We start from the raw sequence: 11,621 nt of genomic DNA on the forward strand, positions 1-11,621 counted from the left end.
CAAGTATATGCATCTGGTTGTGCAAGGCTTAATAAACTCACTTGGCTAGGCAGAAAAAGGTTTTGAGAATCAAGAGGGTTTAAACAATTTCAGGACAAGGATCTCTCAATGAATGGATTGAGCTTTAGGGAGAATGCTAAAGGTAAGGACCAACAAATGCATACAGGAATAAAACCTTGACTACCCAATGGTTCCCAAGTGCTTACTCCTAATCGTCTAAACTAGAATGATCCCTATGTCTACCCTTTAACATCAATCCCATTTTTTTTTTTTTTACCTTAGGAGAAGTTTCTTATCAATACTAGTGGATAGGGGGTTTCTTCTTTACTATGGTTCTGTTTTCTTCTTACGTTATAAGACATCAAAGCTTTTTCTCTTTCTTTACATCCCAGAACCATTCTCTGTATATCATGCTATCCCCATAAAAATCAATCACTAGAGTATAAACTTCTAGAAAAACATTCTCCTCCTAAGGACACAACTTTTTCTGTTTCTCTTCTTTCTTTCCACAATCATTCCAATCTCAAACCCAAGTAAGAATCCAGACCTAGTCCTATCTGATTTGAAAGTGAAAATCAGAACTACTCAAGATTTTAATCCTGTCGGCTCATACCTAACAAGTTCTCCCCAAGCATAATCCGGTAAAAGACCTACCACTCAAAAATTATCAATTGGCTTGAAAGAAAAGGATAGGCTGTGGGTATGGCAAACTGATCAAAAGAAAGATCAGCTACTTGGATCAACAAGAGTGGTGAAAGGAGGAAGATGATCCAAATATGTATATGGTGACCATGAGCATGCAAGCAAAACACAACCAGATATTTGCAGGTCAAGATTAAGTTCTTATAAGGTAAGGAATGAGATCATATCACAACATGTTTCAACCAAGTTCAAGAATGCTCTCCATTAATTCCAAGTTTGTTTCAGACTTACTTCAAGTTCAATCATCATGCATCAAAGAGCTAAAAACCAGGGCATTGATCTCAACTGGTGAATCATAGCAAGTTAACAAGGTGTAAATCATCATCGCCCCCTATGCTAATGCAACGGTCCTACATGAAACAATCTAGACTCAATCCTAGTTTGCAAATGCAAGCTACATGATCACTCTGTTTTAAAAGTTTTTTTCTGAAAATTTTCAAATTTTTAGGGGTTTTCAATGCACATATATGAATACAAATTATATTCTATAATTTCAAAATAAGAAAAGTGAACACAACATCAAATGTCATCCCAAACCCTCCCCCAAACTTAAATTACACAGTCTCTTGTGTAATAAAAATTTGAGAGTTGGTTTGAGAATCAAACAAACAAAAGTATGAAAATGCAATGGTATATACGGATGAAGGTTTGGAGTGGTACCTTACTGAAAATATCAGTCCAGGTATTGAGTCATGGATTCGCTTGTATAAGCACCTGGTGCAGGCTGCGCAGGAGGAGCTTCTGTAGGATGCTCAACGTTGAGTGAGCAAACGGCGAGATTGAGAGATCCTGTCGAGTGAGCTGAAATCTGACGAGTCGAGCTAGAGCTTCATCGTCGAGTGGCGAGGAGCTCGCTTGGCCGGTGGAACGGGAGCAGACGGTGGTGAGACTGTCGAGTAGAGATCGACAGAGTACGAGTGCGGTCGACTGAGAGACAGCTCGAGTGCGCTGGTCGAGTAACGGTGAGTCGAGTGGTTTTTGAGAAGACCGTATGAGTTGAGTGAGAGGGAGAACCGAATGATTTGGAGAGTGGTGATGGAGTGAGAGGAAGATAAGATATGTGTGGTGTGGGTCGAGTAAGTTTTTTTTTTTTTTTTTTTTCAAAATTATCTCTACCTCCATCTCACTAGACTATGTTTGATACTGCATCTTCTGCTCACTTCGTTTATTTCACTTTCTGATGATAATGTCTCTGTTCTCTCATCTCTTTGAACTCTTAAACAACACAAAATCAAAAACAAAAATTAAAAACACAAAAACTTTAAGCAATATGTACAGAGATACCTTTGGGACTTCCTCCCAAGTGAGCTTGTTTAAAGTCACTAAGCTTGACTGTTTATGCCTTTTAGGCTTTGGGGGGCTCATATAGAGGCATGGAGGACCCCTCTGGTGTCTCTTGATCAGCTAGGTAACGCTTGACACGTTGACCGTTCACAGTGAACTCGCTGCCACCCTTGCTTAGGAGAGTGATCGCACCAAATGGCAAAACATCCTTGATTTCAAACGGTCCAGACCATCTAGACTTGAGCTTTCCAGGAAACAGTTTAAGTCTGGAATTGAACAGCAAAACATGATCACCAGCCTTAAGCTCCTTAACAACAATCCTGTTGTCATGGAAAGCTTTGGTTCTCTCCTAGTAGATTTTGGAACTTTCAAAAGCATCAAGTCTGATTTCCTCAAGTTCATGGATGTCAAGAACTCTCTTTGCCTGAGCTGCATCAATATCCACGTTCACAAGCTTGATAGCCCAAAGCGCCTTATACACAATCTCCACAGGGAGATGACATGCTTTACCATACACCAACTGAAAAGGCGTCCTTCCTATTGGTGTCTTGAAAGCTGTCCTATACGTCCATAGAGTATCATCCAACTTGGTAGACCAATCTTTCTTCGAAGCCCCAACAACTCTTGACAAGATTCCTTTTATTTGCTTGTTAGAGACCTCAACTTGTTCACAGGTCTGGGGATGGTAGGCTGTAGACACCTTATGCTTTACACCATATTTCTTCAACATGCTTTCAAAAACCTTGTTGATGAAATGTGTACCACCATCACTGATCACTGCTCTCGGTACTCCATATCTAGGAAAAATGATGAGTTTGAACAGTTTCAGAACAACCTTATGATCATTGGTGGGACTTGCAATGGCTTTAACCCATTTTGACACATAATCAACTACAACCAGAATGTAGACATTGCCGTTTGATGGAGGGTTGAACGGTCCCATGAAATCAATTCCCAAACATCAAAAATTTTTACTTCCAAAATCGGGTTCTGAGGCATCTCATTCCTTCTGTTGATGTTACCCATCCTCTGGCAAGCGTCACACTTGGTGATGAAACTGTTTGTATCCTTGAACAACGTTGGCCACCAAAGGCCTGCTTGTAGAACCTTCGGAACTGTCTTGAATGTAGCGAAGTGTCCTCCATATACTGATCCATGACAGTGCTCAAGCACTCCCTGCACTTCTCCTTCCGCTATGCATCTCCTAAACAGCCCATTTGAACCTCTCTTGTACAAGTAGGGTTCATCCCAGAAGTAGTGGTTGACATCTCTGAAAAACTTCTTTTTCCTATAAGGATCCATGTTTGCAGGAATCTCTCCACAGACCTTGTAGTTCACCACATCCGCATACCAGGGCATACTCTCTGAATTGACTACTAAACATTGAAGCTCCTTCATAGCCATTCCTGTTTAATGCATCTTCTTGCATATCTCAACGACCATAAGATGTTCTTCAGGCATAGAGTCATCGATAGGGACTGGATCTTCTTTTCTCATTCTGAACAGGTGATCAGCAACGCCGTTATCTATCCCCTTCTTGTTAACAATCTCCATATCAAACTCCTGGAGTAGAAGTATCCATCTCAGCAGTCTCGGTTTGGTATCCTTCTTGGAGTATATATGCCTGAGCGCAGCATGGTCTGTGTAGACTACCACTTTTGATCCCACCAAGTAACTTCTGAATTTCTCAAATGCAAAGACTACAGCCAAGAGCTCTTTCTCTGTTGTTGCATATCTCCCTTGTGTCTCATCAAGAGTTCTGCTCTCATAGTAGATGACATGCAACTTCTTCTCTATTCGCTGCCCCAACACAGCCCCTACTACATAATCTGAGGCATCACACATTATCTCAAAAGGATGATCCCAGTCTGGAGCTTGGACTATTGGTGCTGAGACTAACGCTTCCTTGATCTTGTTGAAAGCTGTCAGACAGCTTTCATCAACTACAAACTCGACCTCCTTGCACAGCAGTCTTGTAAGCGGTCTTGCAATTTTCGAGAAGTCCTTGATGAATCTTCTGTAAAACCAAGCATGCCCAAGAAACTCCTTATATCCTTGATTGACTTGGGAGGCTGCAACTGTACCATGATCTCAATCTTTGCCTTATCAACCTCAATCCTCTTCTCTGATACCTTGTGTCCCAACACTATCCCTTCATTCACCATGAAGTGGCACTTCTCCCAGTTGAGCACTAGGCTTGTCTCCTCACATCTTGCTAATACCCTGCAGAGATTCAACAAACATGAGGAGAAGGAGGAGCCATACGCAGAAAAATCATCCATGAATATCTCCACCATCTCCTCTATCAAATCCGAGAATATAGAGGTCATACACCTCTGAAATATTGCAGGTGCATTACATAAACCAAAAGGCATGCGTCTGTAGGCAAATGTGCCATAGGGACAAGTGAAAGTAGTCTTTTCCTGATCATTTGGGTGGATAGGGATTTGGAAAAATCCGCTATACCCATCAAGGAAACAGTAGTAGGGATGATTGGCTAATCGTTCTAACATTTGATCAATGAAAGGAAGAGGGAAATGATCTTTCCTAGATGCAGCATTCAGTTTTCTGTAATCAATGCACATCCAATGCACATCCTATGGCCAGTGATAGTCCTAGTGGGGATCAATTCATCTTTTTCATTTTTTATCACTGTAATTCCTCCTTTCTTAGGTACGCAATGTACTGGGGATACCCAAATACTATCAGAGATAGGATAGATAACCCCAGCATTCAACAGTTTAAGAAATTCTTTTTTCACAACTTCCTTAAGGTTAGGATTCAATCTCCTTTGAGGTTCAATACTATAGTATGATTCATTTTCCAGATTAATCCTATGCATGTAGAGACTAGGTGAGATCCCCTTGATATCATCTTAGGAATAACCTATGGTCCTTCTATATTTTCTAAGCTCAGTGACTAGCAACTCTAATTCCTCATTACTCAAGCTAGCATTCAAAATGACAAGATAAGTAGAGTTGGATCCAAGGAATACATACCTCAGTCCTGAGGGTAGCGGTTTGAGCTCAACCTTGGGAGCTTTTAACTCTGACAAGTAATCATCAGCCGCGTTGACAGGGTCAACAGCAGGGTGAGTGATCGGGCTGCCACTGACTTCCTCCTCTACTGCGCATACCTCCTTGACAGACTCATCCAATTCCTCAAAACGTTCTGAATTATCAGTTGCCTTGTAGGTATCCAGTAACGTTTCGTAGACCTTTGTCTCAGCATGAAGAAATCCATCTGATCCATTCTTTGTCAAGGCTGTCTTGAGATGATTCTCCTCAGCAAGTTCTTCTAAAAGTTCATCAGCTAGCTGATCCATCTCCTCTATCCAGAACACCTTGCCATTGATTGTTGGTTTCTTCATGGACTCCTTGATGTCAAAAGTCATCTTGAAGTCTTCTCCCAAGCAAAGATTAAATTTTCCTTTCTTAACATCAATGATGGCTCCTGCAGTGGCTAGGAATGGCCTTCCGAGAATCAAGGGATCCTTAGGCTCTTCATCCATTTCCAAGACAACGAAATCTGTAGGAACTTCAACAACACCAATCCTTATTAGTAATTCTTCCAAGAGTCCATGCGGAAGCCTCACTGATCTGTCAGCTAGAATGAGAGATATGTTGCATGTCTTGTATCTTGTAAATCCTAAACGCTTAGCCACAAACAACGGCATCAGACTCACTGAAGCTCCAAGATTACATAGGCATCTGCTGAATGATAGGGGGCCTAGTGAGCAGGGTAGAGTGAAGGATCCAGGATCCATAAGCTTCAAGGGAGTGATCTTCTTCTAGATAATGGCACTGCATTTATGACTCAATATCACCATGCCCCAGAACTCTTTTGTTCTGTCCATAACCAAATCTTTGAGGAACTTCTGATAAGGAGGGATAAGTGCGAATGCATCCAGCAATGACATTCTCAACTCAATCTCTCTCACTTGCTTTTCAACTAACGCCTTATACTTCTCAGCTTGTTGCTTTTTGAATCGTCCTGGAAATGGTAGAGGTGGTTTGTATGGTGGGGGAACGTATCTCGCAGGCTTATCCTTGGATGCTGCAGGTGTTTCAGCATGTTTCTCAGCAGGTTGAGGAGCTTCTTCAGGTACGACTTCTGATTCTTCCAAAGGAACAATCGGATCTTCATTCTGACATACATCATCCCCTTCCAAGTCTTCACTGTCCTCAGTGACTACAACAGGTCCTTTTCTGGGAGGCAAGTGTTTACCGCTCCTCAGCGTGATGGCATGAGCAAACTCCTTAGGATTCTGAACAGCTTTTCCTGGGAGTTGGCCAGGCTTTGGGGAAGAAGTAGAAGCAGTTTTGCCCTCCATATACTTGATCATGGAATTCAGAGTCTCAATCTTCATGTTCAGATCATTATATGAGCAGTCCAATCTCTGAGTCAGCTCAGCAAACTTCTTAGCATTGTCCATGGAGCCACTTGCTTGTCCCTGTAGGAGTTGCTGAAGCATGTTTTTCATGTCATGGTCTGGTGCCTAAGGAGGCGGAGCGTGTTGAGGTTGGAATCCTGGTGGTGGTCCTGCTGGAGGTTGGTAACCTTGCTGAAACTGTTGTTTGGGCACATAACCTTGGTTTTAGGGCACAAATGGTTTGTTCTGCCCCTACTGCTGCTGTTGTGGAAGTGGATAAACCTGATCCTGGGGATTTGCAATATTGGTGCTCCGATAGGACATATTGGGATTCTGCTTATAAAGATTGTATCCCTTATTGTATCCACCTTGGTTCTGGACATAACTTATCTCCTCAGATTGTTCTCCCTCCCCATTCAGAATCTGGAAAGGGTCGTCTTCAGAGACGAAATGGATGTTCCTCTGCTGGCTCATCAATAGCTTGTCCAACTTATCATTCACAGCTTTCATCTCCTTATTATACTTCTCATCAAGATATGTGCTTGCCCTGATGGTTCTATCATAATCTTCATTGTAGTTGCCATCAGATTGGGATAGGTTCTCAACAAGCTCCTAACCTTCGTCGACGTCCTTGTTCAGAAAGTTGCCATTGCTGGCAGTGTCAAGCAACATCCGGATCTTTGGGAGAACACCCCGATAAAGAGTACTGAGGAGAGTCTCCTTGGTGAAGCCATGGTGGGGGAACTGAAACTGATAACTTTTGAAGCGTTCCCAGGCTTCACAAAGCGTTTCTCCATTCTTCTGAGTGAACCCAGAGATCTCATTGCGCAGACGTGCAGTTCTAGAGTTGGAGAAAAACTTGGCAAGAAACGACTGCTTGCATTGATCCCAGGAAGTGATAGATCCTCGAGGAAGAGTTTTCTCCCATTGATGAGCTTTGTCACCCAGAGAGAATGGAAAGAGACGTAGCTTGAAACCGTCCTCACTGACCTCATTGATCTTGGTAAGACTGCAGAGACGATCAAACTCATCAAGGTGATCCAGGGGGTCTTCCATAGCCAGACCATGAAATTTATTCTGCTGGACCATGGAGATCAGACCACTCTTGATCTCAAAGTTGTTGTTCGGCACGGCTGGAGGCACTATACCCTGACGATTGGTATGGTTGCGTGGAGTATCACCAGCTCCAATCCGTGTAGGTGCCCGTGGTGGGGGTGGTGGTTGAATGTTTTCCATCTCCACTTGGGGTGGTGTAACTCTGTTGCGTTGCTGTCGTGATGCATGTACCAAGCGATCAATATGGTCGAAGGGCTGGAACAAGTTCTCTGTGCCTTGCAACCGTGTGTGCATACAACTCAAATCAGCTTATCTCTCTTATCGGTTGAGTGTGTCAGTCGAGTAGGAGCAGTTGAGCAAGAGTTGTACCTGAATCAATAGACAAACAGAAGGAACAGAGTGAGTAATTGTAGTGAATGTTAAGTAAAAACTTGATCTTAGCAAGTCTGAAATCTCAAATGTAACAAACAAACACCCAAATGGCAGCGACGCCAAAATGATACTAGGCTTTTTCTATCAATTACCCTAGAGTACTATCATGTCATTGCAGTACAATAGGTATCAATCCAATCAGGTGTGATGCTAGCAATCAAGATATATGATCAGAGAAGAACTAGCTAATAAAACTCTAGTCCAGAAGGGAAACAAAATGAATCTAACATAAACACTCTAGCAAACTAACATCCTCCACCTAATCTATCCCATCCTCAAGAACCCTAACACTACTCAGACGCAGAAATCATGTTAAACATCATGAAACAAGAATCGTTCAAAACATGCATAATAATAAGGATGATAGGAAGAGTAACAACAATGATTTCAGAACTAGTTGCAAAATCTCAATAACTCAAAAGAAATATGAATTACAATTCTCAGGATCGTTTGGTGGCTACAACAAAAACCTAATAAAAATAAAACTCGATCCCTTGGGCAATCCAAATGAAGCCTATTTATAACAATGTTTGGGAAAACCTTAAAACATAAAACGACAACGTAAAAGCGGTTCAAAGGTTGTTTTGACTAAGTTGGTCGAGTGAGCATCTCGAGTGACCATCTTCTCTGCTTTGCTCGATCGTGTCACTCGAGTGAGTGTGTCGAGTGACCTGTAAAACAATCAGCTACTTCTTTGCTTTGCTCGATCATGTGACTCGAGTGAGTGCATCGAGTGACAGGTAGTTCTGCTTCGCTTCCCTTCTACTCGATCTGCCACTCGATCGTATACGTCTGCTGCTCACTCGAACGTCAATGTAACTGCAACGCATCCTTGCTCCTCACTCGATCGTCCCACTCGATCGTTTGCATGTCGAGTAACGCTTATTCCTCTGCTTTGCTCTGCATGTCTCCTAAGTACCTGAAACACTCCAAATATGCACAATGTATGCAAGATATGCATGATATGCATACAATCTACCTAAGTATGTAAAACATGCAGAAAGGGATCAATATGATGCGAATCAACAAGTGAATGATGCTGAAAAGATGATGAATGCATGCTAGAAAAGCGATGAAATACTGACTTATCAACTCCCCCAAACTTAGTCTTTGCTTGCCCTCAAGCAAAACAAAAAGAAACAAAGTGGAAGAGAGGTTTGAAAATGGGGTCTCAGAACCTGTAACTTGCAAGATAGAGCAGTTAAAATCAATGTCCTGGTTGCTAAGTCTTTGATGCATGCTGAGAGAACTTTACTTAACGACTTTAGACAAACTCATCAAATCCGAAACTGATTTTATCCCTTGATCTACACATGCATTCAAATCATTCATTCCTTTTAACATTCATTATTCAAGTATATGAATCTGGTTGTGCAAGGCTTAACAAACTCACTTGGCTAGGCAGAAAAAGGTTTTGAGAATCATGAGGGTTTAAACAATTTCAGGACAAGGATCTCTCAATAAATGGATTGAGCTTTAGGGAGAATGCTAAAGGTAAGGACCAACAAATGCATACAGGAATAAAACCTTGACTACCCAATGGTTCCCAAGTGCTTACTCCTAATCATCTAAACCCGGATGATCCCTATGTCTACCCTTCAACATCAATCCCATTTTTTTTTCTTTTTGCTTTTTGCCTTAGGAGAAGTTTCTTATCAATAATAGTGGATAGGGGATTTCTTCTTAACTATGGTTCTGTTTTCTTCTTACGTTATAAGACATCAAAACTTTTTCTCTTTCTTAACATCCCAGAACCATTCTCTGTATATCATGCTAACCCCACGAAAATCAATCACTAGATTATAAACTTCTAGAAAACATTCTCCTCCTAAGGATACAACTTTTTCTGTTTCTCTTCTTTCTTTCCACAATCATTCCAATCCCAAACCCAAGTAAGACCCCCGACCTAGTCCTATCTGATTTGAAAGTGAAAATCAGAACTACTCAAGATTTTAATCATGTCGGCTCATACCTAACACGTTCTCCCCAAGCATAATCCGGTAAAAGACCTACCGCTCAAAAATTATCAATTGGCTTGAAAGAAAAGGATAGGCTGTGAGTGTGGCGAACTGATCAAAAGAAAGATCAGCTACTTGGATCAACAAGAGTGGTGAAAGGAGGAAGATGATCCAAATATGTATATGGTGACCATGAGCATGCAAGCAAAACACAACCAGATATTTGCAAGTCAAGATTAAGTTCTTATAGGATAAGGAATGAGATCATATCACAACATGTTTCAACCAAGTTCAAGAATGCTCTTCATGAATTCCAAGTTTGTTTCAGACTTACTTCAAGTTCAATCATCATGCATCAAAAAGCTAACAACCAGGGCATTGATCTCAACTGGTGAATCATAGCAAATCAACAAGGTGTAACTCATCATCGCCCCCTATGCTAATGCAACAGTCCTACATGAAACAATCTAGACTCAATCCTAATATGCAAATGCAAGCTACATGATCACTCTGTTTTTAAAGATTTTTCTGAAAATTTTTCAAATTTTTAGGGGTTTTCAATGCACATATATGAATGCAAATTATATGCTAAAAATTCAAAATAAAAAAAAAGAACAGATGAGTTAGCTCGCAAGACGGTTGAGTGTGTCGGTCGAGTAGGAGCAGATGAGCAAGAGTAGTACCTGAATCAATAGACAAGCAGAAATAACAGAGTGAGTAACTGTAGTGAATGTTGAATAAAAACTTGATCTTAGCAAGTCTGAAATCTCAAATGTAACAAACAAACACCCAAATGGCAGCGGCGCCAAATTGATACTAGGATTTTTCTATCAATTACCCTAGAGTACTATCATGTCATTGCAGTACAATAGGTATCAATCCAATCAGGTGTGATGCTAGCAATCAAGATATATCAGAAATGATTAAGTCAAGCAAGCATAAATGATTTTGGGTTTTCAGTGATCCTAAACGAACATGTTAAACATGCGATAAATGTAAAGCTGTGAAACATAGACTACCATGCATAAATTAAAACGTAACGATTATTGATACTAGCAAGAAAACAAAGCAGACCAAGTAAATAACAAGAGAATTAAACAGAAAGCACAAATGGATAGAAGATCCCGAGGATGAGGTTATTGATGTAGGTGGAGTATGCTAATCTACTTCGAGTGTTTATCAAACTGCAAACATTCTAATCCCTAGACAATGAACTTCTAATTCTAGTCAATCCAATCTCTTGGCAGAAACTATCAAGTTTACAACACTTCCTAATCTCAATTCTCATTGATGAAACATGCAGTAAACAGGCATAAAGAAACAGCTCATTAATGTCAATAAACATCTTAGACAACCAATCTCTTGGGCTAAGCATGTAAATCTCTGGCACTAGTTGGTTCAGACATTTCATCATATACCTTTCGGGTATGAAATGTCTATGACCTAGTTCCAATTGATCAGAGAAGAACTAGCTAATAAAACTCTAGTCCAGAAGGGAAACAAAACGAATCTAACATAAACACTCTAGCAAACTAACATCCTCCACCTAATCTATCCCATCCTCAAGAACCCTAACACTACTCAGACGCAAAAATCATGTTAAACATCATCAAACAAGAATCGTTCAAAACATGCATAATAATAAGGATGATAGGAAGAGTAACAACAATGATTTCAGAACTAGTTGCAAAATCTCAAATACTCAAAAGAAATATGAATTACAATTTTCTGGATTGTTTCGTGGCTAACAACAAAAACCTAATATAAAACTCGATCTCCTGGGCAATCCAAATGAAGCCTATTTATAACAATGTTTG

At 40.8% G+C, this 11,621-nt stretch overlaps 1 non-coding gene across 1 annotated transcript; it reads left to right on the forward strand.

Annotated features, from left to right (window-relative positions):
• The first annotated feature begins 7,085 nt into the window (after positions 1-7,085).
• Positions 7,086-7,189, forward strand: LOC111829797. The gene has a single exon (XR_002833153.1). It is a non-coding gene; the product is annotated as a small nucleolar RNA R71 (small nucleolar RNA).
• The last annotated feature ends 4,432 nt before the right edge of the window (positions 7,190-11,621 follow it).

This window comes from Capsella rubella, unplaced genomic scaffold (genome assembly GCF_000375325.1).
Source record: "Capsella rubella cultivar Monte Gargano unplaced genomic scaffold, Caprub1_0 scaffold_7, whole genome shotgun sequence".
Taxonomy (NCBI): domain Eukaryota; kingdom Viridiplantae; phylum Streptophyta; class Magnoliopsida; order Brassicales; family Brassicaceae; genus Capsella; species Capsella rubella.